Consider the following 6,205-nt stretch of genomic DNA (forward strand, 5'->3'; position numbering starts at 1 on the left):
AAACAGACAGGACGTACACCCAGTCATTGGTAGACAGCAATGGCAGCATTTGTGCACAGCACGCAAATCATGTAACACAGGAGGCATGTTTGTAATGGTTTCCACAACCTAAGTTAGAAGAAAGAAATAAGAGGCCCACAAAAATTTGGCAGATCCCACACACTGTAGGAAAATTAGTTACGCGATGCATTGATCGTCTAGCTTGTGTAGTGACAAAATAGGACGCAATTAAAGAATCGAAGGAAGAAGCAGAGCTCTGTACCGCTTTTTTTCCCGCTACATTTCTTTACGTTAGCTTACAGAGCAATTTACTAGTGTTCAGTGTGCCCCTTCCCCCAACAAAATTCTTCCAATTCACTGCACTCAACTTTCGTAATATTTTGTTTATACTTACGTCCTGAAACAATTTACTACTCTTCCAAAACACAGCGGGTGCTAAATCGAGTTTAGCCGTAAATTATACCGAACCTACCGACTGACGGAAAACGATTCGACCACGAACCGAGTAGCAACTCTGCTTGCATTCTGTGTATGCTGGTTTGCTAACGCAAAACATTTTTGGTGCCAAGCGTTCGGCCCCAAAATACGAACGCGTGTCGAATGCCGCCGCAGTGATGTAGAAGGGTACCTATAACGATCATTGACAGCTACGTTACTACTACCTGCGTAATCAAACTGCATTTTTATCCCACCGCGCCAGTCAGATTTGTCCGCGTCATTTTCCAATCGTGTATCTACTGAGGCTTACCAATGAATAACAATGCAGGCGAATGAACTACACTCGCTGCACTAAGGCAAATGACAAAACACGCACGTACTACACTTTCGAACGCCAGGCACTACTTGAACTAGAATGCGAAGTACAAAATATTTGACAAATATACCTGCTGTATGGGAACGGCACAGTGCACCACCTATCTTCAAATGAAGCAGGGTGGTTGCAGTCACTAAGAGCAATAATTAGTAGCCCCCAGACGCCAAAGAAAGGATAAGATGATTCTATAATCTCCACTCACCGTGCTTATCACTCGAGTCGGCTGTCAAATTGGAGTGAAGTCAAAACACGCTATGCAGTCGAGATGTTCGCCGTGGGCGTCAACGAAATAATTCGCTGTGAAAAATGTCACGGCAACTTGCACATCGAATTAATACTTGGCACGCCACAAACGCGGCCCGACGACGCTCTCAGACGCTAGCGGAGACGAGGAAATGGAACAGCAAGTGAAAATCACTGAAATCGAACACGGAGCGCGAGAGTGCCATGGCACTGCACGAGCGCGTCTGCCAATGGCTGCTGGCTAAACAGTGCGTACCAGTGCGTGCTGTAGTTGGAGGGCATTGGAGCCAGTTGGAGCACTGATTGAACAGGGAACCAATAAGAGCTGCACAACAAAACACTAGACTCGACCAATGACTTGGCTAGTGGCTACTTGGCTTCACGCATTACGGCTAGAGTGTGCTAGATTTTACCATAGAGTTTCCTACAAAAATCACAATTTTTGGAAGAAACTCTATGGATTTTACTACGGGACGTTCGTTTGAGGGATCGCCAGTGTTGTACTAACTCTATGATCGCCAGCCGTTTGTGCGCAGGCGCGAGAGAGAAAATGTAGGGGCTTTTGCTCCTTTAATAGATTACTCTGCCTAGGCCATAGAGTTTCGTACTAATATAGTGAGAAACTCTATGGCCTAGGCACTACGGAGGAGGTTTCTTAGCGCGTGCTGTATGCGTTTGTCCCCTAGACACGTCGGCATTGCGGTGTGCGGTCGAGTTTGTTTACGCCACGCCGCTGGCTGCCCGCACGGTGAGGCAGTGGGCACGGGCGCCACAGTTGGTGATCGCTGTGTCTGATGGAGGAAGGTTCTGACTGGTGTTGTATAAGTCGCGGGTCGCTTTTTTTCGTCGCGACGATAGATTGGATTTTTTATAAGCACTGCTCCAGGATGGCACATGTAACCGGCAAACGAGGGATCAGGAGAGCATGACCTGAGGTTATAATAAAGCAGGCGGCGCAGGATCTCCAGGGCGGCCAAGGGGTAGCGGGGGTATCAAAGCTGGAAGCAGGGCGTGCCAAGAATGTATAAGATCGGCTGTCCGCTATCGTGGACAGCCGCGGCCCCAACCCACGGACCAGTCCGGGTTCTAGCTTTGGTGTCCCCGTTGCCGCTTTGCTAGGCGCCACCAATAAAGCGAAACACGGTGTTTCATTAAAAAAAATTGTCAGAGGCTTAGCCAAGTGGATTGCGAAAGCAATCTTCTGTTCAGGTTGTAGAGTTCCATACTGCTCATCGAACGTGTAGATGCAGTCTCGTCGCCATTTAAAGCATCCATAAGGCTTGCTGTCGAACGATCAGGTGTCGCCAAAGTCGCGTCAGCATTGAGAGCATGAATGATACTTGCGGATGCACCCAGATCAAGAGATGTTGAACGCATTCGCCTGGCTGCATAATATGCACGCCGTTTAGCTAAACGTTGTTCCCGCTCTTCATCCGTTTCTTCCGCACGCCGCCGCTTCTTAGCTGCAGCACATCGTTGCAGCTTCACCTTATACACATCATCCGACATACCGTGGAGAATTCGCTAGGACGATCGCGACGAGCCGAGTTGGGGGGGGGGGGGGGGGGGCGCTTTTCCACAGCTCGCATGACGTAACGTAGAGCGAGCGCCTCCCCCACGGCAGCGGCACGTGGAGGATTCGCTGGGACGATCGCGACGAGCCGAGTTGGGGGGGCCGCTTTTCCACATCTGGCATGACGTCACGTACAGCGAGCGCCCCTCGCGGCAGCGGCGCGCAGCTGCAGCATGGAGGATTCGCTGGGACGATCGCGACGAGCCGAGGAGTTGGGGCCCCGCTTTTCCACAGCTGGTATGACGTCACACATAGGTCACGCTAAAGGTCAATGGTGGATTCTCCGGGACGACGGCCAAGAGCGGAAACCTCGAGCAGTATTGCTTTCGCAATAAAAAAACACGATTGTATAAATGTAATTTCGTACAGCCGCCAACTTGTGACGCTAAGTCAGCACTACCGCGTCCCGCGACTTCCGCAACACCAGTCAGAACTTTGCCTATAGTGCACTAGAAATTATTCTAGTACACTATAACTTTGCCTCTGAAGGTACGTCGGACAGACTTTCTCGCGCCTGTGGCGCTGGTGCTGAGTCATCGTCACCGGCGGCCTTTCAGCAGCGTCCGCGCGTAAACAAAGTGAACACGCGCTAAGAAGCGTCCTCCGTAGTGCCTAGGCAGAGTCAAAAGCCCCCAGATTTTCTCTCGCGCGCCCGCTCTTGCTCGCGCCTGCGCACAAACGGCTAGCGATCCCTTAAATGAACGTCTCGTGATTTTAGAGTGGGTCCAACCATAGAGTTTCCTTGTAGGAAACGCTACGGGTCCAACCATAGAGTAGGAAACTCTATGGGTCCAACGAGAGTACCGCGCTGAGCATTGCACCGAGGCATTTTTCTATCGAAAATCCAGATGGCGCCACCATCGCCTTCTCCTGAACGCTACGGCCGCGCACGCCGGAGGCGCCAGCCAGCAGCGTCGAACGCTGCAACGCTCGAACGCAGCGTTGCATTTGCATTCAAGCATGACCCCAATCAGATGGATGGCGTTTGTACTTTGCTTTCCTTTTTAAACCTGATGTGCGCGTTTTCACTGTGTCGTGAGAGAACGAAATTTAGAGCTCATATTGCGAAGAAATGGGGTTTATGTACAGGAATAAACTGTGTGGCTTAATTTGTTGTTAAATAAAAAAAAAAATTCTCAGTGCCCTTTCACTCAGTGAAAAAGGATGACTAGCGAAGCTGTGCATGTGGGCCACTTAATGGCGAACTGCACCTCCGCCGCGGGTCGGCCCGGCACTGCACAATCTTCGGGATGGGCCCACGTATGGGGAGTGCTTAACGCCTGCTTCACCTTCGCCGCGGGTCGGCCCGGCATTGCTCTATCTCCGGGATCGGCCCATGTATGGGGAGTTTTTTGCTTACAACGACACGAAAATTTCTTTGGACGATAGAGGTATACAGCTTCGCAGTAAAAATTGTTAAACCGTCATTTTATGCCTTTCTCAAGACGATATATTGAATGCTAACAAAATTTACTCGATGCCCTAATAAAGGCAGCATTTTGACACTTGGGGAGAATGTAGGCCAAATTATTCGTTACATTATTGGTTACATTTTTGTTTTGTAGGTTAATTGTGGGTTTTGAAAAATTTTATAGAATAACTGCTTCCCCCCCCCCCCCCCTTATATTTTTATGCGTCATACGCCTGAGACGTGGTTGGTTTTCCAGGTCCCCTGGGTGAATAAAGCAAAACACACTGTTTATCATTGCTTGGATTAGGAAGCATGTTATAGGTTGTCCGTCTTCGAGCTCAATAGCGGGGATGTTCTATTTGATGACCGGGCTTCATCTGTTGCTTGTGTCTTTCGCATGGGCTGCTCGTAGATACTCCGGAAGATACGGCAAAATTGTAGGTACCGCATCAGACCGAAGCGCAGGTTTCCACGCTCTGTAGATACTTCCTGGCCTTCAATGAGATGCACATAATGCCTCAGTATGTACTTTGCATCAACGTGCAGCTCATAAATGAAGTTGGTGGCTTCCAAAGGGCCGATAGGTGCGGTTAAGATTGCGCTCCCATACCTGGCGCCTTTCTTCATCTTTAGGGACTCCGAAGAGCGAGAGCTTGGCCTGACCTTTCAATCTACTGTATACGGTTTCGCAACCCCACTACACAACAGTAGTTCTTTCACCGAAGTGTGCTCGTCCTCTCATCCTTCGAACAATCTGCCAAGTTGCCGAGTTGCGCGTATATACATCGTGCAGACGGCATCGTTTGACGGAAGCGAGGAATTTGCATTCATGGCAAAGCAGTAATTTTATAGTATTCCTTTTTTTTCCGCACATACTAGGTACAGAAAATGTCGGAAAAAAAAACGCAAGCATGACGTGTCGAGCAGACGACAGATAGGCGCCTACGTAACCACCGTCGGTACGCGCGGTTCCGCCGGGCTGCCGAGGCACCGGATTGGACGGAACTTCAGAAGAAGGCGACGGCAGCGCCGCCGCAAATTTCTGTGTTTTTTCATTTTTCATCCACTCTCGCCGCTTGCCGTGGCCTCATTTATTCTATGGCGGCCTCCGTTGGACCCACTGCCCCATTCTAGTACACTCTTCCGGAGTACACCAGAATGAGCATGGAGAAAGGAAAAAGATTGAACGCGATTGACGCCAAACCTGGTGGCCTAACACGCGATCGCACCACAGAACACATCGCACGTCAAAGCGCACGGTTGGTTCCAGTGTTCCCGTTCTGCAGGCAGAACAAGTGCGCACTGAATAATAACTACTGGCATAGCCATAGAGTTAATATAATGGGCATACCTACTAGGAACCAAACGTTTCATCAATTTTGGATTCTTGCTCCGTGAGCTCGACACAAGTGGTGACGTGTTAGGCCACCACTGTGGCTTCAGGGAGCATTCACTTGCAAAGGCTTACTGCCCGACATAAGGTTCCCTCCTATATTTTTCCTTCCTCCGTGTGAACGAGAGGGTGTCGTCGTCGTCTCAACGCTACTGACACCATAGAGTATGACTGACGCGACGCATTGTATGTTTGACCTCTTGCAGTGATGGTTGTACTGGCTGTACGATCAAAGCGTGAAGTAAGGCATAGCCAACCTATTTTTCCAAAAATGTGCTGACTTCGGCACGAGCAAAGCAGAAAAATTCACGCAGAAACTCTTCTGGTTGTCGTCTAAGTATGCGTAAGAATTGTGCCACTTGCTCATTCTGTGTCACGCAAAGTTTCTTCAAGTGCAACTGTTAATAAAGGTTACATACATACATATATATATATATATATATATATATATATGTGGGGTTCGGAAAGCTGGTAGGGCCCCAGCCACCCCCTGGAAAAATTACTTTCTGCCTATGGCACCACCTGTATGCATCACCTGCACACAGTGTAGTGTGCCGTTCAAATTATTCAAGCAAGCGTGCTGCGATCTATATGAACCAACCAAATTGTGCACCTTACTTGGAAAAACCACATACAATGTTACTTGTTTCAAACAACTGCACCATGTGTTTCCAAATGCACTTGATAACTACAGGAATAACATTTGAGCCTTCAAATCAATATTTGAAGATTTACATAATAGTCATTAAATAATTAAAGCAACAGACTCCA

At 48.8% G+C, this 6,205-nt stretch overlaps 1 protein-coding gene across 3 annotated transcripts in view; it reads right to left on the reverse strand.

The window, feature by feature from the left end:
* Nucleotides 1-1,563, reverse strand: part of Nbr (exonuclease mut-7 homolog) — a 157,270-nt gene extending 155,707 nt beyond the window's left edge. For 2 of the 3 annotated variants that reach the window (XM_050194580.3, XM_050194581.3), the window contains exon 1: nucleotides 1,017-1,562. The gene's annotated coding sequence lies outside the window, so the exon portion shown is untranslated. Of the gene's footprint in view, nucleotides 1-1,016 lie in introns of all 3 variants that reach the window. The other variant, XM_050194579.3, reaches the window with a different exon arrangement.
* Between the last annotated feature and the right edge of the window lie 4,642 nt (nucleotides 1,564-6,205).

The sequence above is a fragment of the Dermacentor andersoni genome, chromosome 1 (genome assembly GCF_023375885.2).
Source record: "Dermacentor andersoni chromosome 1, qqDerAnde1_hic_scaffold, whole genome shotgun sequence".
Lineage (NCBI taxonomy): Eukaryota > Metazoa > Arthropoda > Arachnida > Ixodida > Ixodidae > Dermacentor > Dermacentor andersoni.